The sequence below is a fragment of the Orbicella faveolata genome, unplaced genomic scaffold (assembly GCF_042242905.1).
Source record: "Orbicella faveolata isolate gen_17 unplaced genomic scaffold, um_ofav_v1 contig_26, whole genome shotgun sequence".
In the NCBI taxonomy this organism is placed as follows: Eukaryota; Metazoa; Cnidaria; class Anthozoa; order Scleractinia; family Merulinidae; genus Orbicella; species Orbicella faveolata.
In genome coordinates, this window is record NW_028301554.1 from 4,108,100 (window position 1) to 4,130,266 (window position 22,167).

Genomic DNA, 22,167 nt, shown 5'->3' on the forward strand with positions numbered 1-22,167 from the left:
TCAGTCTTCTCGTAAAAGTGAAACCCAAAGTGATAGAAACTGAAACAGCACTTAGGGAGTTTCCCTGCAAGACAATAGGACGTCCAATAAGAAGTCAAAACAAATTAAAATTAAAATAAGTTTAAAACGTTGCGCAAAACAATCGAATAAAAACATTCGAAAGTAAGTTACATTTTTCTATTCACATACTTTGTTGAATACTGACGGTCAAGACTTATAGCTTTAAGAGCATATTGGGTTTTTCAACATAGCTAATGTTCAGTAAAATGATTTTCTAGCTAGACAAAGTTCTTTCAATTGTTTTCTGTTCCTGTTCGCTCTTTGGCTTACCCATGCATAAAACACAATAGGTGTTAACTCACTTCTGTCTCATAAGTTAACCACCAGAAACGTTTCGGTTATCTAATTAATACATAGTTGAAAGATTTTTCAAAGTCCTGGACCTTCCCATATAAATCTTTGTTTGCTCTTTTAAAACCTCTAGGGCTTAGAAACCACTCTAGTTTTTTATTACACTTTGTGTCGGCTGATTAATATATTTTACATTCCTCGATGAAACAAGTAATGAAAACTACTTTTGCCGTCGTTCTGTTGTAAAATGTGGATGCCGTGAATTAACTTTTAGTCAGTTTTGACTTTCTGATGTACTTTGTGCGATTTGGTCGATTTCAAACTCTCGTTTTGCCATGGTAACAGACATCAGATCTGACAGATCCAAAAACTTTGCTATGTTAAAGCAAACTATGGAGCTTGCAATTTTTCATTGCGCTCTATGATTGTCTGAATTTCGTGGCTATCGAGATGGAGCGATATATTATTCTAACTGCTTAAGATAGAAACCAGACATTGCAAAGTTAGCAAGAGCTGTACTTACCACGACGGAACTTGCTTTGGAAAGTGAAACTACGAAAATCGCTTGAGGGTTTTTTGATATTTCAAGGAGACACTGATTATCATAATGCGTCATGCGTGAAAGATGTATTTCGAAGATTCTGGAGTGTCAAAACATGAGCTTGGCGCGATGCGAGATAAGTGGAAATTCCAGGCGGGATGTACAATGCGGAATACGGGATACTGGATAAAAATATCTTAGGCTGTACAGAATGTGCTCATTTCAACCGGGAAATGCGGGATAAATTTGATATTTACGGGCGGGATGCGGGATGAAAACCAGCAAATCAGGCCTACTAAGTGACAGAACATTTACCTTGAAAGCCTTCATGAGACAAGTGAGCAAGAGGTTTTAAAACGACTTCCCAATCGCGCGACCATCTTTAGATTTTTTAGTCACAACAGCGTCATTAACTACCGGTACAACTGGTTTTTATACTAGTTTTCATGACTTTAGAGTTAAAAGTAGTGAGTGATTGCGGTCAACATTACGGTTAGAGATTCTCCTGGGTTCTTTCTCTACGTTCAAAAAGTAGATCGACTGTGAACAGTTTACTTAAAGATTTCAGCTAGTCTAACAAAGAATATCAAAGTGAAGAATGATCATCGCAGTAAATTTTCCAATTTAAGCAACTGGAAAGAAGAAGCGTGAAAAAAATCAGCGCTTCAACGGGATTCGAACCCGTGACCTCCTCCGGTGCGATGCTCTACCAACTGAGCTATGAAGCCACACATCGCTCTCAATGTGTGGCTTCATAGCTCAGTTGGTAGAGCATCGCACCGGAGGAGGTCACGGGTTCGAATCCCGTTGAAGCGCTGATTTTTTTCAGGCTTCTTCTTTCCAGTTGCTTAAATTGGAGAATTTACTGCGATGATCATTCTTCACTTTCATCTACAACCGCAGTTCAAATATAAATTATTTCATATATACTTCACAAAGAATATCAAAGCTATTAAAATCCGATTTATATTTACTAGTGTTGTTGAGTCGACCAAAATGAAGCCAAACTGAATACGCGTCTATAACAAGACCTTTCCCTCTGAAAAACAAAAGAGAAGGAAAAGTTAAGCAAATTATTACTGCGCAAGTGATACTTCCAAACAATTATTCGCGTGACTCACTAATAAATCTTACAACAACAAGAAAATCAGTCACGCGATTCATGCCAACCTCCCTCAGTGTAACTTTAAATGTTAAAAATCAGCTACACTTTTTATATGTGCACCCAACGCTATCAGTCATAGACAGTTTACAGTTCACAAACTTACCGTGTTCAGTTTCTCAGTCTTCTGACGAAAACGAGACCAAAATTAAAAGAAACTGAAACAACACTCGGGGGTTTCCCTGCAAGACAATAGGAGATCCAATAGGAAGTCAAACAACTTAAAATTGAAATAAGTTTCAAACATTGAGAAAAACAATCAAATAATAATCACTCGAAAGCAAGCTGCATTTTTCTATTCCCATTCCTTGTTAAGTACTGACGGTAAAGTCCAATAGCGTTAAAAGCATACTGGGTTTTTGACCATAGGTAATAATTATAAATGGAATCGGCTATCAAGCTAGACAAAGTTCTTTGTTGTATGTAGTTGTTAGTTCTTTGGTTTAACCGTGCATAAAACACAATGGCTGATTACTCAATTCTGTCTTATTGATTAACCAACAGAAACGTGTCGATTATGTAACTTATGCACTGCGTTCGTTAGCTTGTTTAAAGTCCTGGACCTTTCAATATAAATCTTAGCCTCTTTGTTTGATATTTTGAAGCTTCTCGCGCTTAAAAACCATTCCAGTCTACTACTAAACTCTTTGTTATGTGATTTTTCAGACATTCTTTGCCGGTTCCTGTCATAGACAGACTGACTTGCTCTGAAGAGAAATGAGACAACCAATGAAAGCTACTTTTGCCATCGTTCTGTTGTAAAATTGGGAAGGCCGTTAATTAACTTTTCCTCAGTTTTTACTTTATAATTTACTTTGTACGGTTTAGTTGATTTCAAAGTCCTGTTTCCCGGTGGTAACAGACATCAGAACTTACCGAGCCAAAACCTTTGTTCCTAACTAGCAGACGGTGGACTGAGCTTGCAATTAACCGTCACTTAATGATGGTCTGAATGTTCCCCTTATCTTAATCAAGCTCTATATTATTCTAACTCGTGAAGATAAAAACCTGACGATGCAAAGTTAGCTGGAGCTGTAATTACCACGGCGAAACTTGCTTTGGAAAGTGAAACTACGAAAGCCGCTTGAGGGTTTTTTTAAAAAATTCTTGGTATACTGTGATAGCCAGATCTTTAAGCTTTAATTTAACTTGTATTACATTAAGCTTTACCCTTAAAGAATAATAATGAAATAACAGTAAAAGATGTGTAAGCATTTCGTTGGAAAAGTACAAAGCAATTAATCTGACATTTTAAATATGAATCAGTGTTAATTTCCCACTCAAGCAATTTTAATTTCTTAACTGTAGTGAGTTTCGAATGTAAGTTAATCCCGGGAAATTTCCCGAATATGGCTGTTGAACATTTTGTTTTTTCATCATTCGAAACTTTCACACCGCGAAATCCGTTAGGCCTGCCCTTTATAAACATAGCTTCAATTTTCAAATAAGGTGTGGCAGACCTTTCCTTGCTAAGATGGTAACCTTAGACAATTGCTGAAAAGGAAAACTGAAGAGGTTTAAAATGAACCAAGAAGAGGCTGAAATGTTTTGTCTGCCTCATTTATCTTCTCGTTACTTTCTTGTAGAGAGGTGTTTGTAATCATTTGATTAACATTTAACTTCATCCACATCTACTTCATGAACCTTAAGTGTAAATTAATTAAGAATTGAAATAAGCATCTCCTCTTCAATAGTAATGGATGTAGAGATGCTACCCAAAACGACTTGAAATGAGCGGGGCATGCCCCTTCCTTTCACACCCCTAAGTGGGGGGAGGGGGCGGGGGACGGCGGCGGTGAGAGAGCGTTTAGAGCCTTTCTTTTAAACACTTTTTACACATCTTTTAGTGCATACGGTTATTTTTAAACCATTGCTTAAACAGGGCGGAACACCCTTTCTCCTTGTGTCTAAATCATTGCTCACGGAAGACGTGACATCAGTTTTTGCCACATTTGGAAGTCATGGCAAGTGTGAGCTGGAAATTAAAGACTTGAACCACTCCTCCTTGCAGGGAAAAGTATTCTGAGCGAGTATCTTGCTGTTTTGGATTGAGTAATTCAAGTTTTATGCCTCGGACTAAAATGTGTAAATTCTTCTACAGGACATCGCTTTACGTGTTACGTATTGTATTTATCACGTATACGAGCGATTGTTATGAAGGCTGCCTCTGTTTTTGGTTAGAAAACCTGACACATTAAAGCAGCTAATAACTAATAGTTAATTGAGGGAAATGGTTAGGAAACTTGCTAAAGTTTTTTGTTGTATGTTTTTGTTTGCTATTTTGGCTGTGGACCCTACACAAAACCTGGCAAAATACAGAAGGTGGTTACGTGTGCTCATACAACTAACCAACAGAAGCATTGCAATTATGTAATTCATGCATAGTCAGGGAGCATAAAATAAAAGATGTGCAGGGTGAAGGTCCTTCCAACATAAATCTTCGTCTGTTTATTTGCTTCTTTGATGTTTACCGGCCTTCTTAACCATTTCCCTTTGTTAACTATGTATATATTGAAGTATTCCTTGAAACTAAGGAGTGGTTCTTAAGTTACTTCTGTTACTTAACGCAAACTGAACTACAACACAAGCTAATAACGATTGTGTTCGTGTAAGGAATGAACCATCATATTTTTGAGGCAGGGGTAAGGTGGACAATTTTTCTGAGCAAGAATTTTCTTCTTACTTAAGTTCGTACAAGATTTTTTTGCAATATTTTTTTCTCAAATTTCTTTTTCATGGCTCGCTTTGACCATGTGTTTTCCTCCGTTTTCAGTCCCTTGTTTTTATAATTGCCAAATCTCCGTTCAAAAATGTAATGGACCTTACCTAACACATATTGACTGTCTATAATTCTGATTCAGATACCGGTGTAACTGTGGTTGTTGTTTTTGTTGCCAAAACTCATCATCGTTATTGGTCCGTTCTTCTATTGGAGAATTGAACTGTAGGCTCTCTGCTTCCAGGTTGTCCAGTCCTCTGCAGCCGACGCAGCCTAATAAGTTGCGTTAACTGTAGCGCAGACTCAGTGAGTCTGACTCTGATTCATCTTTAATAATCACCATATTTGGAGAGGGCTAATCCCCGCTCTGTGTCAACAGCAATTTTGGTGTTTACAAGAGTGCTGACTATTTTACCTCAAGGATTCGTTTATAAAGTGGCTTTTAATGGAAAGGCTGATATCTAAATCCAGTCGAACAGCATACCAAAATAGATTGCGCTTACTATTCACATTGCCAACAAAAATCATATGAAGGCTTACTCTCAAAGAGTACGTGAACGGAGAAGTAGTCTGAAATTGTTCGGACATTCCATTATGGACTTCCAACCTTGAAAAAGGAAAAACCTATAGTTAGAATTATCCGTAACTGTAAGCAAGATTGTTCTGGCATGCTCTTTTTGCAATAGATTTTATCTCCAACTGAGATTTGCGAATTTTTTTGGCAAAATGGTTAGCACCACAATTTTCTTAAAAGACAATTTAATAGCATGATCGGGTAATTTCTTTCCTTTTGCATTATTACAGATTTAGGTCCTTGATCAATTTTACTTTCTAAAGCGAAAATTAAAAAAAAGGGTTGATTACATCTTGTGTAGGATAATTGCTGAGTAAACTCGTCCCAAGTCTCTGGTTCATTATTTCCTTCCAGCCTGCCCGCCTTACCAACTTGTATGTTGGCCTTAAGACGTGCGCATGAGAATTCCGGCTACTTTAGGTTTTCCACGGATTAATACTGACAGAACAACTCCTGTCAGACGAACTCATGAGGTGCCACATATGTCTAGTTACGACGTAGGGAAAAACTATGTTGGAAACAGTGGGGGTGGGAGGGAGGGAAATGGGGGTGTTGAACATAACTCGCCCGAATAAAAATTGTTGGTCACAGATGGAAGACGATTTAGCTTGTGAAGTCGCGTTAATTCACCAAGCCGCGAGAACACGCGCGATCAAAATAGTACACATACTTTTGGTAAATCGAGATCAAAATTTCTAATCTACAAAAGCACGAAGTGAGAGATAAAACGTAAAAAACGGTATAAAGATAACTTCGACGTCCAAATATTTCAGTAGATAATCCCTTGTCTTATTTTCTTTCAATTGTAATAACAGCGACGCTACTAAGTCGGTCTTGTCCTATTGGATCTTAAAAATGTCTTACTGCGCGGAAGGGCGCTGAAAAACCTTACAGCAGAGCACGAGGTTGCAGGAACTCTGGCCAGGATGGAGGCAACTCTAACCCTAAATGGAGACCATTTTGATGCATAGTTTTTACCAACACGGCTGTTTTCTTTTCTCTGGCATTGGTCCCCGCAGTCGTAGTTTTCAGAGATTGACGTCTCACGCGATAGCAGTTCACTATCCACACGGTATAAACGTGATACAATTTTCCTGTCGCTGCGGCTTGGACTGAACAGATATCTTCAACATCGCGCAAAACAATTTTAACGCGCGCAACAATTACGACTTTTCTTAGCTATCTGCAACATCCTGTGTAATAAAGGTAACATAAAAGTAACGTGTTTTTACTATCTACAACATTGTGCGACACATTTTAACTTGCGTCAACTGTTTAAACAACATTGCAGGACACAACCTCGGCGTTTACTCTATCTTCAATATGCATGCGACACTTTTAGCCTGTCTTGATTATGTGCAACTTCTCAAGCGGCTTTTCCATCTGTTGTCTATTATCTATAACATTGCGAGAAATGGCCATCCACAATTATCAGCTATTTCATTTTTCCTTGTTAAAACGCAGTTTGATCCCAAACGAAACTCACCAGTTATTTCTTAGTATAGCCAGAGGCGTGACTGACACTTAGGGCAACATTTTTATACGCCTCTTCGTTTCTCCAGCTAAGTTTTTGTGGGCCTATGCGTAAGGCCCGCTAAGTCAGAGCAAATATGCATGTATACGGGATGACACTTAGCAGACCTCCCGGAGCATAATTTGCCCTATAGGTAGACTGGGTACACATGTAATAGCATTCACCGGGTCCTTCGATGGCGGCCATTGCCAGCGTTCTGCAGCCTTTAATTTGTTGGGCGTATCGTTTCATATCGTGTTGTCTGCGCCCTTATTTTGTTTTAAGTAATTGCTGTACAGCTTACTCTTATCTTTCTAATAGTTGGCTACTCGAAAGTCTAAAATACGTTAACCCAATGCAGTGCTGGAAATAATTTTTCCTCTTTAGCAGGTCATGTGTCCTTTCAAATTGTCATGTGGCCGGACACGCTAAATGCCGAACTTGGTCGGTCCTTGGTCTTGTGCTCAAGATCTCGAGCAGGGCTTTTCCCAATACGTACCGAGGTGCGATTCATCGCTAAAATGAACGTGATTTCGCGTTAGTTCACGCGTGAAACAGTGTTCCCGCGAATTTTTTCCTTGACGCGTCCGTTTCGACCCAAAGAAACTGGGAACGAAAGAGAATCCAACATGGCGGGATACATGGAGGTAGATAGTTCTGAGCAGATTTTGATAATATGAACATAATTAGACGCTGCAGCCGTGACGAAAAGGTCTTTTATGATATCAGTTGAGTTTTGAAAGGTATTTTTCTTCGTCTGGTTGGATTTGGGTGCAAAGGAGAATAACTGCAGCGGCTGCAAAACACCAGAAAACACTGAAACAGAAACCACGTTTACAAACGCTCACCGCCGACAACAGCTGGCAATTCCTAGCTGATGCAAGACTCAGGACTACCCGAGGTAAACTATAACATAATAGGGTGCCGTTTAAGACAGTTTTTCTATGGGTCTTTTCTGTAGGTAAGCAATTCAACTTGGTGGCATTAAGAATACTGCAAATTAAACAGGTGACAATAGCAGAAAAAATGAGGCAAAATAGGTAGCTCCACCGAAAAATCACTGAACTGCATGTAAATGTACATGGAGCTTGAACATGCTTCTATGATGGGGTGCACTGCACCTGTGCTAACATCCAAGATCCCCTAACCAGAACTGCTCAGAAGAGAATCTCAATACTGCAGTGGCAAGTGGGGGGGAATTTGCAGGGGGGTGAGATTGGAGGGTTGCTTGCCAGATCTGCTACTGTATAGCTTGGTGCAAGTAACCTGAGTTGGTAACTACTATAACTTAAAATTATAGTTTTAAATAGTAATTTAATGTCGTACCTTATGAGATAAAAATTAATGCTCATTTTGCATCTTTAAGGTCCTGATGGAGAAACAAGATCAAAATATAAACTCACCCAAAATTAATGGAGGATGTGTTTAAATTAGGCTCAGATTTAGCCAGTCAAGAATGTGAATGAGATACAGGAGAGTTAAAAATCATGGTGAGTGTGTTTGGCAGCAAGATCATTCTTGGAGATCATAAGCTCATCTGAAGTTTGCTAGTCATAGAATCTAAGACTATATAGTAGCCTCCCTTGGTTTTTTTCTTGCTTCATCTAGTGTAACACAAAAGAATGCAGGAGAGTAAGAGAGCACCTACATGTACATGTAGAAAGAAGGATTACCAACCAATTGAGAGAATGACCTTCAACAACCAAGTGATTTTGCAGTGTGAATTTCACATAATAATTTGCATTACACAATGTAGTCTTAATTTTTACTGTATCCAATGTCATTGTGCAACTGTATGAGGCATTGAGAAAACAATGTTATTAACTTGTCACATCAATATAACAAGATGAAATGAAGTGATAATTAAGAGACATGCATCCATGATGCAAAAAGCCCAAGAAAATATGGCAATTTTTGAAGGAAAAAAGATGTAATGATTTTGGTGTAGACCTGCAGAAAGTTTTGTAAAGGCTACATGTATAACCAGTCACAGAGGTTCTACAGAGAATTTCTCCGAAATACATGTACCCAAACAAGCAGGAAGTTAATGTTGGCAGGTAGAACTTAATTGAATTTACTGGATTTGTCAAACCACAAGTTTGCTCCTGACCAGTGTTTCCCTGAAACTTTTTAGTGAATGTTGGGTTTAATTGGCACATGCAGCAAATTCTGGAATGTATTTTCAGCAAGAAGTAGTTTTGAGCTTCTACATGTATTTCAATTGTCTTGTTCATGGCAAGTCCAGTTGCATCTGGGGTTGGTACTTCTGAAACTTTATGATAGTATATAGCTAGTGTAGGGTAATCTGCTGTGCAAAAAATACTTTCTGGTCAATAAACAAAGTGGTGTCAACTAATAACCTGGTGGGCTCAAGTTTAGAGCTCATCGAGGTCACATGTTTTTTGAAGTTGACCACTGACCACAAACTGGGTTGTGATTGGATTGCGGGCTTAGGCAAGGTTAACTTGTTGTGATCAGGGCTGGGTTATCAGAAACTGTTTGACACTAATCCAGGATTAAAAGTTGACCAAAATATAAGGGAGGCACGGTGGCCTCATGGTTAGTGCGCTTGTCTCCGGATCGAGCGGTCCGGGTTCAAGCCCTGGACAGGGACATTGTGTTGTGTTCTTGGGCAAAACACTTTACTCTCACAGTGCCTCTCTCCACCCAGGTGTATAAATGGGTACGAGCGAACTTAATGCTGGGGGTAACCCTGCAATGGACTAGCATTCCATCCAGGGGGGAGTAGAAATACTCCTAGTCGCTTCATGCTACAGAAACTGGGATAAGCTCCAGCCTGATGGGCCACTTGGCTCGTATGCAGACTTTACCTTTACCTTTAAAATATAATATATTTTTTCACTGCTTATGTTTTGTGCAGTTTGAGGTTTTTCCAACCCGAAAGAGAGGGCCTTGGAAACAATACACAGAAAACCTCACTGCAAAGTCACAAAACTCAAATCAAAATTCTCTCGTATCCTAGGTTAGCTTAATCAGGCTTTGAACAACCTGGCCCAGGAGCTTCGCTCTTAGGCTTGCCTACATGTAAATCTATATTAATAATCATACTAGGTTTTCTAAAGTGAAGCATAATATGATTCATGTTGTTCTCAGCAAGGGGAACACTGTTCAGTGCTCTAGTGGGGGAGAGGGAGGAGGGGGCTGGAGGGATTTCTGCTGTAGATCCAGCTCTGTAGGTACTACTATCAGTAACTGCTGGACTTGTTGTTTTAAATACATGCAAGCTCTTATGCCCTTTGATACTGAGAGGCTACATGTAACTGGCTTTCTATTTTGTCTTTTATAAAGGAACTGACCAAACCAAATACAAGGCTAGAAGGCCTAAGACCAGACTCAAGTCAGATGGAATGTGAAAGAGAGACAGAAAAGTTAAGAGTCGTGGTGAGTGATATGAATTAATGTTTTCTTTGAATCTTTCTGCATCATTGCTAGGCATGATTGTAAATGTGTTGTCACCATATCATTTGTAGTAGTTAGGAATTTGGCTGTCGTCTTGTATGTAAGAGTTTTAGTGTCTGGACAAGTCTTGGATTTTAGCATTTTTTACATCTTGTTTGAAATGTACATGACTGTGCATTATTTTGTTAGAAATTGGTATTCTTTAGAGTGTTGACAGTTATAGCAATGGAGGCATTAGACCCTGTACAACATGTATATGGTGGTTACACTTCTGCAGGGTACATGACTTGTATATATTTACTTACACTGCATGCACTGGACAATACAGTCATGTCTTTGCAAGTTAGCAGTGTAGGTAATTCCCTATGGCCATACATTGACACAAGTAGGATCAGTGGTTTTCAATAATTTGTAAGGAGGAGTATTTCTAATAGTATGTAATTTGCAAGTACAGTACATGTAATAATTGTGATTAATTTACTAGTGAACTAAAAAGTGCCTTTTATCTTTAAGGATCAGTATTCCTGCGACATGCCGTGACATGAACATCCACACCAGAAAGTGAACAGACCAATATTATTCAGGCAGACTGAACCAAATGGAGGATAAGGTTCACACTCTAGATGCACATGGTTAGTATATGTCTCCCCCAGGCCTCGATCCCTTCTGTGTGGGATGCTGCCAGTTCATGATTGTATGAAATCCATTCAAGGTTACTTCCTAGATTTCCTGGGTAGTCTAACCACTAGGTTTAACCTGTTTATACAGCTGGGTGGAAAGAGTTACATGTACTGTGAGTCAAAGTAAACTTTCCTGCCCAGGATCATGTCATTTGGGCAATGGCATTGAGGAGTAAAATCCCCAGCATTGAGATACAAAGTCCAATGCGCATACCATTCTAAGGCTGCTGCTTAATGTTATGTGGAAGCTACATTGTACGTTGTAACAACTGTGGTTAATTGACAAGTGAACTAAAACACATTACTTAATAGATGTATGTCTTTTATCTTTTAGAAGCTGTATCCTGACAAGACGAGAACACACAAATCCACACCAGCAGACTGGACCATATGGAAGATTCAGTTCGCACTTTATGCCAGCATGGTTAGTATGGTTATAAATTATTTCCTTTTCATCAGAGCCATGACTAATTGACAATGTTTTGCTGTTTCAAATGTTGTTCCAAGATAAAGGTTTTGTTGAGTTTTTAATATGGAAGTCTGGATATTAAACATACTGTGTAACTCATCCCTATAAGGGGTTAGCCATTATTTTGAAAATTATATGCAACTTACAGTGAATGAGATATGTTTTTGATAAGCATTAATTTTGTTTTAATAATTGTCAAAGGTACTGCATTACTATTGTCTTGCAAAAAAAAGAAAATTGGACGTTAACATTTCAGACATTCATTTTGGGATACTTAGCTGGAATATCACTCACTCACGCACTCACTCATCCTCTTCGCTCCTTTGTGCATGTGAGTGGAACATAGCTTACGCAAATTTTATGGAATTGATCTGTATGATGTTCTCATAAAAGAAACAAAAAAGAACAGGTACAGTGTAGTTACAAATTTTGGATGGTTATATTTCTGGACACTTTTTGCCCAAAATTGAAGTCGTCTGCAATTTTTTGCAAGTAATGCATATATAAAGTATCTATTTTTATGTTGTCATAATGAGGAGACTAATAAGCAGAGCGGAGTCTTCTTTTTATTAAGATGCCCCCATGCCCAGCCAGTTGAGAACCTTTTAAGTGGCTCATTTCAAGCTTATTGATTCCTGGGTTAATCATAACAATTACAATTCCTGAAATGTGATTGGTGCATAAACTGCTGTATTTTGCTCTAATTAATCTGCAAAATTGTAATCGGACAGTGTAATCGGACAGTTGGCTGTAATCAGACACCTGTAATCGGACAGTTACATGAGCCAATCATTTTAAGTCCTCTCCACTAAATCCACCAATCACAACAGTGATTACAATCACTATAGTAACCACTGACTGAGACTGACTTTGTAAAATTGTGGAGGTTTAGTCTCTGGTGACTGTTTGGAAAAAGACTTGACAACCATTTTGCAAGCTGTTCTCCATATTTTTATAATTATGATATTTAAAATGACAATTAAAAGCTCTTTTTCAGATGAAACTTTTACTTTTGTGGGAAATTGTTAATTTAAGACATAAACAGAGACAAATTATCTCAAAAGTCTCAAATTATGTTATGATTATTATTGGTAACAGAAAATTGTGTCGTCCAATTCAGTCTGTAATCATACTCGCGATTAACAAATCGGACTCCCACTTCGTGGTTGTCCGATTTTGTTAATCACTTGTATGATTACAGACCGAATTGGACTTCAATCAGTCCTATTACCATTATTAATAATATTTCTTGGAATCATTCAGAATTTCTTGCCTCTGGCTTCAGAGTTAATGTCTGGTTCAGAATCATTTATCCCATCAAGGAACATCATTGTTTGATTGCTTTAGGAATTAGACAGTTTGTTTTGGTGGGGTAGAAATGTTTGGGTAATCCTTTAGGAGGTTGTGAAATTCTCAAGACTCCTCAAGCAAAATTTTAAGAGAAAATATTTCCACATTGTTTTTCATGCACGTTTAGCAAAAGTCCTGTACAAAATTCTTACTGCATAGATATTGGATTTGCAGGCATGTTGCTAGAGACAGAGCACAAGGTGAAGGACCATGGACCCAGGAGAGAGGGCCCAGGACTCAGGACATAGCACCAAGGAGCAAGGATAGGACTGAGGACCGAGGACTGAGGACCAAGGATTGACAACTGGGAATCAAGGACAGTGGATGAAATTCAAGCCTTGGATGACAAACTTTCAGAAGTTGAATTATATATATCTTAAGGTATGTGAGATATTACCAGTAGCAGAGATGGCACAGTGCACCTTGCCCTGAGGGTTTTTCTTCGTGTACTCTGGTTTCCCTCACTCCTGAAAAACCGATATTTCCGAATTTCAATTTAACAAAATTGGCGACACATTGCTGTGAGACAACTGAGATGAAAAATTCTTTTATTACTCAAGGTAAACATTAGGTGCACCTTGCCCTGAGGGTTTTTCTCCGGGTACTCCGGTTTCCCTCACTCCTGAAAAACCAATATTTCCACATTTCAATTTAACAAAATTGGCAACACATTGCTGTGGGCCAATTGAGATGAAAAATTCTCTCTGTTTATTTCTTACTTACATGTGCACATGTGGCTTCGCAGTCTCCTATGCAGCTGTTATTTAAGCCAATGAGCTAATTGGGAAGTAGCTTTATTCATTTTGTGTCTTTTTCAAAGATATCTTCTTAATCATAGGTAAAGGGAAATTCCCGAGTCAATCATTCAATCAATCAATCAATCAGTCAATCAATCAATCAATCAATCAATCATTCAAACTCATTCAATCAATCAAACAATCACTCAATAACTCAATTGATATCTCAAAAGCCCAGGATAAGCAGATAACTAAAATAGCAATTACTGACCTTTAAATTTATCTAGTTGCAATTATTTGAAGAGCTTTAAAAGACACAAATTCTGATACTACTTTGGTGCACATGTAACTAGTACCCATATAAATAGAGTATTGAACTGACCAGTGTGTTGTGTGGGTGTTGTTCATCTGCAAATAAGTGGCTTGCTTGCAAATTCACTCTATGGGTATTTTAAGACTTTATTGTCACTTGTTCCATGAGTTGTATATCAATTATTTTGAAACCAAAATATATTCCCTTTCATTATATTAGAGCTGGAAAATTTTGCCAATAGCAAGCATTATTACTACTAATCAGTTGAAACTCAGTTACTGGAAAATCTGTTTCTCATAAATTAAAAATATTAAGGTTGATAATTTTTGTTTTATTTTCATGTGTACAGAGATAAAACAAACAAGAACTGACATTTTGTTCAAAATTGCCTGAAAAAGTTAATTTTTGCAATTATTTTCCGATTCAGAAACAGACAATGAAATTACAAAAGCCCAGGCAGAAAATAAACTAAAACATGTTTCAATTAAAAATAAAGTCAAAACTTATTTAACATTTTAATTATTTTATTACATGTGTACAGACATTTTGGGATGCTCATTAAAAATTCTCATTTTCAAATTCTAGGAAGCTGGTATCGTATTGTATCTTAAATGCAAAACTATAAAACATTCCTATAGCATTCTAACAACAATTTATTTCTGTTCCTAAAGGAAATTGATTTTACACTTTTTTGGCATATATACAGGCATTTTGGTTTACTCCTAAGGCAGTCGGACAAAATCATTACAGCAAATTTGATTTTACAGAAGCCACTTATTTGCTCATGAATACCTAGTTCGTTCTCCTCACAAGATTCCTATTGAGCAGCTTTTTGGTGAAATCTGTATTTGTTTTATTGTTCACTTCCATTGGTTGTCCTCAGAAATCTTAAATTGAGTCTGGACTTGAAAAACAACATCTTTTGTCAACATTAACATAAGAAACCTTTTAACGGGTGAGGGGGGATTGCAATGTTCTCTTCATTTTGATGTCTGATTTTTAAAATACATCATACTTGAAATAACATTGCTACAGTGCGAAGCTAATTACCTTTCTTTACAAGAATTTTTCCTGTTTTTACTGTAAAAAAAAGATATTGTAATCCAAACCGTTTTGTTTTGGGAAAGAAGCTGCTCAATAGGAAACTTGTATTCAAGAAGATATTTTACTTGTTTTTTCTTTTTTGTAGTTTCAATGCTCATCATGCTCTAAAATCATCGGCCAAGTCAGTTCCCACTGATCACAATTATTTTCTTTGAGCACGCAACAAATTCATTTTTTTTTATTGAGTTATTTGTTTTGTTTAGATCAATAGCACGATGGTGCTTGGAACTATAGTATTGTTTTTTTATCACCTTTGAACAAAGGAAGCTTCGAAAAGCTATCCTTTTGAGGTAATGCAAGTAAATTCAACTGGCTGATCAAAAACTTGCTAATTAAAATTGAAGGCAATACCAATCGGCAGCTTTTCACAAATTACTTTTATTCAATTTATTTAGTGTTATACAAAATTGTTATTCCTTACTTGATCAGTTTTAAAAAAAACAAATTAGACTGAGCTAAGTTTTTCAAAATAATGTATCTATAGTAGATTCAGTTGTTGAATTAAGAAATTATAAATCAATGCTTAGGATTTTGCAACTTTACATGTATGTAACGTTTTCCTTGTCATACAATTTTAATATTTTCTTACACAATCAGTTTTAAATGACAAGGTTTGACTTAAGTTTTACTAAAATAATGTATTCAAATTAATTCAATTGCCTGATTGAGAAATAATTGAATGCAATACCAATCGATAGGAGTTCACAATTTTATTCAATTTATTCATTGTGATGAAAAGTTATGTTTTACTCGATCAGTTTTAAACGACAAATTCTGAGCTTAATTTTTCTAAAATAATTTCTTTGCTTCCTTTGTTTAAAGGTGCCACAGCAAGCTCATTAGCACAGAAGTAAACAATTACTCAGCTAAGAAAACACCTCAAATTTTGGTGTCATAAGGTCTTCACATTAGCACTGACACTAACGTGTTAAAGATGGCCAAACGTGGGGATAGCCAGAAGAACAGGGTTGTAGAACAGACCCTTCAGATCTAGTGGGCGTTCTTAGTCAGCCATAATATTGGCATCATAGTACATGTATAATAGAGATAAGATTAACCCTTATGGTTATTTTCGTTAGGGTTTCAATGCAGTAGTTTTCAGTAGTTCAAAACCACTTAGGGAATCAGGCTTTTTAATCCTAGTCAGTTAGGGTATAAGTTCTTGTTAACTCAAGTGAATAGTTTTTTTTTTTTACTGTGCTAATGAGCTTGTTAGTTTTCTCTTTGTGGATTTGATATTTTCCACAGAACTTAGTATATTTTAGATTATTTTCAGGAACTGAGATGGCCCATACACCCGCACACAACACAAATGGTCAGATTTAAATCTAGCCGATCGATGTCCCTGCAGGGTTGTGGAAACTCTTGCTCTGAGGACGGCGTTTCTGACGTTCCTCTGCAATATTCCAACTGAGAAATCCTGGTGAGTTTATCTGTTCCGTTCATTTTTGATAAAGGCACTTGGACACTTTGACGGTGTGGTCGTTTGCTCTCAAGTGGAGAAGGCATCATGAGGGAAGGTGAGAGTTTGCTTTTCATGTCTTTTCGGCTTTACTTGACTACGTCAGAAAACCACACCTTTATTCCAATTGGCTTGAAAGATGTTTGTTTTCAATCAGTGTGTCTAGAATTTTTGTTGTTGTTGAGGACGTAAAACAGTTGTACTTTAGTGCAGGTCATAGGTAGTACATTTCCAGGATGTCAGGGTTAGTTTTGAACAATGAAGGTCACTGATCTGGCTTGACTGGAATTTCACAAGCGACACTAGATTGAGCTGATAGTCATCTGGCATTCGTCTGGAAGAGCTGATTCTCGTTTAGGACTTTTCTTAATTAAAAATAACAATTTTCTTTTCGTTTGAATTATGAAAACAATAAAAAAATTAGGTATCCAATAAAACTAAATCAATCACAATTACATTGTATCTGAAGAACAGAATTTATTAATTTATTATTTATTATTAACACTGTCAGTCCACAGTTCAAAGAAAAATTAAGAACATTAACCGCTTAAAATATAAATTACAATTATCTGGAGTTAAAACTTTGGCCCTTTTTTCTGATTAACTCCAGGAATTAGTTAACCTAAAAGAACTCAAAAGAAGGCTCCTGCGCTGATGTTACTTGAGTTGTCACACAGCACTTCTTCCAGGAGTGTTGCGTGACGATACAAATAACGCCTATGAAGGAGGCTTCGTTTTGGGAAATTTGAGTCTTAGCTACTAAACATATAGTTACATTTTCCGTGATCAAAGTTCAAATCGTAGACCAATCGTTCATTTTGACTTCCAAAACGTTTAACTAACCTCGTAAACGTTTTTTGTAACCAAACATATCCATAGTTCGATATGAATTTTGTACGCCTATTATTTATCTTTAACTTACTTAATCTTGAACTTGGTATTTAATTTGATTTTTTCACTAGAATTAGCCCAATTGCTCATTTTGATTTCCAAAACCTGAGATTTACCTCAGAAACTATATTTTTTGACATAAGTACATAACTGTGAGCTAATTATCATAAGTATCACCCAACTAGTGGACTAATGCGAATCCTGCATTTTAATTGGCTACGCTATTAGAGGACTATTAGTAATAACCCTCAAGTAGCGAAATTGGCGCAATCGAGCGTGACGATTTTTTTCGTTTTGTTCCCAAATAAATTTTTCTTTAACTTGCATTTGCTAACTTTATCATTGCCTTTTCTGTCCGACTAGTCGGGTGATACTAAAGAATTAGACCCTTCGTCCTCAAGGGCCACGGGTCAATAGCCCATGAGGCGAAGCCGAATGGGCTATTGACCCGCATCCCTTGCGGGTTACTGGTCTAATTGTTAATTATTGCATTCCAAAACTATAAATTCAACTTCTAAAACCAAGCAGATATTTCGGTTTTTTTCTTTAATTTCGTTAGCCAATTGTTTATCTTTATGTCCTAACCAAACTAAACCTAAGAAACGTTTCTCATCGTTTTTTTCTAACACTTGTTCAACTTCGTTGTTATCCTCGGGAATGCAGCGGCAGTTAATCGTGACAAGACGAAGTAAACCGAGCGGTAAAACCTCTCGTCGGGTCGATTTTGCCGCTCGGTTTACGTCGACTCTTCCGACATACTGCCCGAGGTTTCCGAGGAACCTTCGTTGTGTAATGTTATTTAAAGCCAAAATTAACAATAACAAAAGCACAAATCAATTTCAAAATTCCACCGTGTTTGGATTTTTAAGACGAATTTAACTGTGAATATTTATTAAGATTTACTATGAATATTTAAACTACGATTCTTTCGAAAAATATTTGGATTTTTTTGTACAAATTAGACTCGATCGATTTTGAATACCTGAAATTAGATATCAAAACAAACTTAACGCAATTCTAGGCGATGTGAACGGACAAAAATCGCCCGTTTGCTTTCGCATTAGTGTTTATTTACTTCAGCAAAATACGCTTAAACCTGAAAACAAATAACTAATCTTTCACCGCTTTAACTTTGATCTTATTTACACAACCGAAAATTCCTAAACTTGTATCAGCTTGGGCGGTAGAGTTTCAAGTGACTTGTGTTCTTTTGGTGAAGTTTGTGGGAGAACAGTCGGCAGGAGGTTTGGTCGGCGAGTCAGATCAATGACTTTTTGCGTTGGACTCTTTTCTTGGCATCCATGGGAATTATTAAACATGACTTGTACATTAGCACTTCCGTTTTTCTTGTCCTTCCAAAGGAAATTTCTAGGCACAGTGCTTGGAACACGCATCTTAAATTTTACTATTTTGGCATTAACCTTTTCGCGCATTACTTACGGCTCTCAAAGCTAACAAAAATTCAAATTCAAATGCTTTGGTATTATGACGTAGTTGAGTGAAACCGAGGAGGCATGGGGAGCAAACTCTCACTTCCCTCATTATGCCATCTCCACTTGAGAGCAAACGGCCATACATTAAAGTGGTCAAGTGCCATCATCAAAGATGGCGGAGCAGATAAACAAACCAGGATTTTAAAGTTGGAATATTAATTAGGAACACAAGAAACACTTCAGCTCAGAGCAGAGTGAAAACAACCCGACAAGCAGGGACAAGATCGGCTAGATATATTTTTTTATTTTTTTTTTTACACAATAAAAACGCAAATAAAGAGGTAAAGAGACAGTTTTCTGTGTTGTCATTTTTACCCGCAACCCATCATAACTAACCAGGTAAACACTTGTGTCCATGACTAAGTCCTGATGATATACAGTGTAATCTGTCACGGAACTTGTCCCGCAATCGTCTCGAAAACGGCGTGACAAGTTAAATGAAACATTAAGTCGTGCAACACAACGTGCAACGGGCAAACGTTTGCAAAACAAGTCGCTTCAAAGGTTACAGAGAGTAGAACTAAGTTCCAACTTTCTCCAACCGCTGTAGCAACTATTTCGTACGAGTTCTGCCCGTTACACGGTATGCTAAACGACCCAATGTTTCATGAAACGCACTTGTCACGCCGCCTTCGAAAACATTACAAGACTAGTTGCGTGAAAGATTGCACTGAATAACAGGACCACAAACCAAGTTCTGCTTTTAAGAAAACTACTACTAAAAATAATGTCTGTCATAAAACTCTCTTTGTACCTCTATCGTGTTTTCGCTGTAGTATTTGCGAGTTGCAAACTCTACTTAGTTGCTCAAGAAGTCGACTTAAAAATAAGTTTGCCCTTTCCTATTCACACTTTGCGTAAATGTCACAGAACGTCTTTACGTAAGCGTGACGCAAGTCTTTGCACGTAACGCTATAATTTGCGTAACATTGGCTGCCTTTAAATAGAAGCACGGGCAATTGAATATGAAATAGAATGTGCGAGATAAGAACCTGTAACTCACTGCAACTCCTTGAAAATTAACAACAAACCTTGCGATAAAATAAAATGCTAATTCAGTAAAAACGCGCGCTACCCGGCAATGATTTTTTTGGTGGATGCTGATATCAAAAACGTTGGCCCCGAGAAAAAGTAATCCGAACAAGCCATTTTCCAAACTGAGCAACTAAGCACATTTTGTGTCTTACAAATACAGCAATGAAATGAGGTATTAAACACAAAGACGCACTACAAACGGGATTACAAAAACACCGACTGGATAATTAAATGCAATTTTAACTTTGGAGACGGCTACATCCTCAAGGAAATTATATGCATTTTTTTCTGTCTTTTTTTTTTTTTTTATAGTAGATTTTCAAATAATTTTAAGATTTTGTAGCATTTCAAGAAAATCTTTTAACATGAATTACAAATTAAATTATATCCAGGATTAGAGAAGGCTAAATCAAGAAAATTAAGTGCCATTTTTTAAGTTTTTTAAAATTTTTCTGTGTAAGTGTAAATTTATAATAAAGAATATTGCCATATTTCAAGACCATCTGTAAATATGACTTCAAGATTACATATATTGCATTGAGATGTAGAGACAGCTATTTCATCAAGTAGTGCGTCTTTGTGGGTCTGAGAGCTTTATAACATACATTGCATTTCAGCAGCGCTTTCCTTGTACCCTCATATCACTAACTTTACAGTGGCCCATGTTACTTTATCAAGAGACTTCACTTAAAACACACCCAAAATGGGGTGTAATTATTTTCATGGATTTTTTTCTACAACCAAGACTTCATAGCCTAATTTAAAGGGGATTAATAAATAGAGCTGGTAATTGAGTTCTATAATTTTGTAGTTATCCCTTCAGCAAAAGATCAACAAAGTTATGAGAGTTAAGTTTAAAAAAAAAAATGAAATATCTGAATCACAGTGTGAAATCCCAATTTTGATCGATAATTTATTGTAATAAATCTACATAGTCAAAGTAATGAGAGCTTGGCAGACATGAAAATTAAATCTTTTTGAAATCTCGCAACTTTTTTGAACTCCATAAAATGCCTGCGATAAAACCATTGAATAGCAAAGTTGAATCACCATGTTCATTTTTTATTGATCAATAATTCATTTTGATAATGCCTTATTGTCAAAGTAATTGGAATTCGGTGGAAAAATTGAAAATAAACTAAATCTCTTTGATTGAGGTGATACGCAATTGACATTTTGGAGCTTGAAAACACCCATCCCCCTGCCCTGTAGAAGTTTTGAATACCAACGTGCAGTTACTATTATTTTTTTTACTTAATCAATAATTCAGTTTAACACTTGACTTGCACATTGCACTTAACTTGTGATTAATATATTGAACAAAACAAAATGTTTCAAACCTTTTAATTGTCAGTCTTCATATTCTCCGAGTATTTTGCAGATTTGGGTAACTTACAAAATGTATTGTTTACAAACTCATGCTGAAGGGATAAGTGTTAAGGCACAAAATTAAATGGTGAAGTCATATTTGTACCAATGGGCCACTATAGAGCAACTACAAATACCACAGACATGTATAGCCAAACAGAAGTCAATTGTAAACTACCAGACATTGTAAACAGTAACATGCATTCTAAATAAATTTGTTGAAAGTGGATAACACCTCAGAGAAGAATGTGAATAAACATAAACAAAGAATTCTTCAAAACAAATTACAGGCAAGCCATAGAATTTGTAAACAAGCTTTTCAGAGTAATAATATTAGTTACTCAATAATTTCATTCTAGTCGTCAATTGTAACAACCAGTGCTAAAATCAGGGAGTCCTTAAAATGTTTTGATAAGGAGTCTTCGATTTAGCAGTCACTCTATTATCAATTTGCCAAATTATATTCACTTTCTTAGCAATTAACTTATTTATCAAGACACTGTGGTCAGAACAGCAGAGTTTTTGTACAGCATGTAAATACAAACTCATTTGACCTCTTGTTGTTTGTTGTTTTGAAATGGTTAGAAAAAATTTTCAACAGTACTCAGCAGCCAGGCCACATTTTCATTCTGTCATTCCATCCAAGAGATTTTGTCCAGTTGGCTTCCGACAAGCCTTTTGAACTAACCACTCTAGGTTATGGCTGCTCTTAAGCCATATTATTTTGAGCCAAACATGCTCCAGACTCCGGAATGATAGCATTGAAGATAGTGATGTGCAAATACATTTTGCTGATCTTGTAATGCAAGTCAGTTGCAGGTTTTTCTCCTTCCTGCCAATTTCGAGTCAGACGGAATGAAGTCACATAAACACTGCCTGGCTGCCAAGTACAGTTTAAAAATGGTGGACTCCGAAGTCACTTCTTTTAAGACAAACTTCTTCAGGATAGCAGGCACTTCAGAGGCTGAAACTTTGGTGAAAGGAA

General features: G+C 36.9%; 1 protein-coding gene and 2 long non-coding RNA genes across 3 annotated transcripts in view; 2 read left to right on the forward strand and 1 right to left on the reverse strand.

The window, feature by feature from the left end:
* LOC110045322 (tetratricopeptide repeat protein 28-like) overlaps positions 1-3,125 on the reverse strand; it is a 63,143-nt gene extending 60,018 nt beyond the window's left edge. The window contains exon 1 of the mRNA XM_089295994.1: positions 3,097-3,125. The gene's annotated coding sequence lies outside the window, so the exon portion shown is untranslated. The remainder of the gene's footprint in view (positions 1-3,096) is intronic.
* A 1,259-nt stretch (positions 3,126-4,384) lies between these two features.
* LOC149107722 (uncharacterized) overlaps positions 4,385-22,167 on the forward strand; it is a 112,417-nt gene continuing 94,634 nt past the window's right edge. Inside the window, exon 1 of the long non-coding RNA XR_016209106.1 lies at positions 4,385-4,469. This is a non-coding gene — a long non-coding RNA (uncharacterized LOC149107722). The remainder of the gene's footprint in view (positions 4,470-22,167) is intronic.
* LOC149107723 (uncharacterized) lies at positions 10,191-19,071 on the forward strand. The gene is made up of 4 exons (XR_016209031.1): positions 10,191-10,262; positions 10,794-10,912; positions 11,295-11,384; positions 12,954-19,071. It is a non-coding gene; the product is annotated as an uncharacterized LOC149107723 (long non-coding RNA).